This window comes from Atractosteus spatula, unplaced genomic scaffold, assembly GCF_055471065.1.
Source record: "Atractosteus spatula isolate fAtrSpa1 unplaced genomic scaffold, fAtrSpa1.hap1 Scaffold_55, whole genome shotgun sequence".
Classification (NCBI taxonomy): domain Eukaryota; kingdom Metazoa; phylum Chordata; class Actinopteri; order Semionotiformes; family Lepisosteidae; genus Atractosteus; species Atractosteus spatula.
In genome coordinates this window covers 44189-44887 of record NW_028296885.1, presented here as the reverse complement: position 1 = coordinate 44887, position 699 = coordinate 44189, and positions in this window count along the sequence as shown.

Here is a 699-nt window from a genome sequence, read left to right as displayed (position 1 = left end):
ATTTTATAGCGTTTTTATTGCGTTATTAAATCCGGTGGCGCTGTGTGTTAGTTTCCTGACTCCTATTATTTAAACTGCGACACTGATCATTCATCTCTAAATAAACTTTATTTTATATAGCGTTTTAAGCGAATAGGTAATTAGATTGCTCATAAACCTAATCACTTTTTCTACATAAACACAGCGTGATTGCTCTCTGAAAATGCTTTTCCTTTATTTTTAAAGTAGGCTCAGATTTCAACTATAGATCGTATTATTATAAACTTTCTTGGAAAAATGTATTTTATGTAAACCATGTTTGCTATTAATTCATTTAGGGCTAAAATACGTTCAGTGTCTTCCAATCGAGTCGAGTTGACATTGGAAGCCTGCCACACCCGGACTGTTAAACCAACGCATTACCACGTCGGCAGTATTGGCTTTAGTATTCCCCCCCTCTCCCCTCAATTCAATTCAAGGTGTTTTATTTGCATGACAGATGGGTACAAGCAGTGTTGGGTATGTATATTGTAACGCTTACGGCAGACAGGCACTGTGTAAGAGCCGGCGCACCAGAGCAGCGCACCGAGGGAGCGTCTGCATTTATAACTTAGTTTTTAAAATTAGTCAAGCAATATGAAGCATCTCCTTTTACTTAGTGCCTGAGCATAAAAAGAATAGGAGCATACTGCAACGCGTGTGAAGTCCATAAACAATATT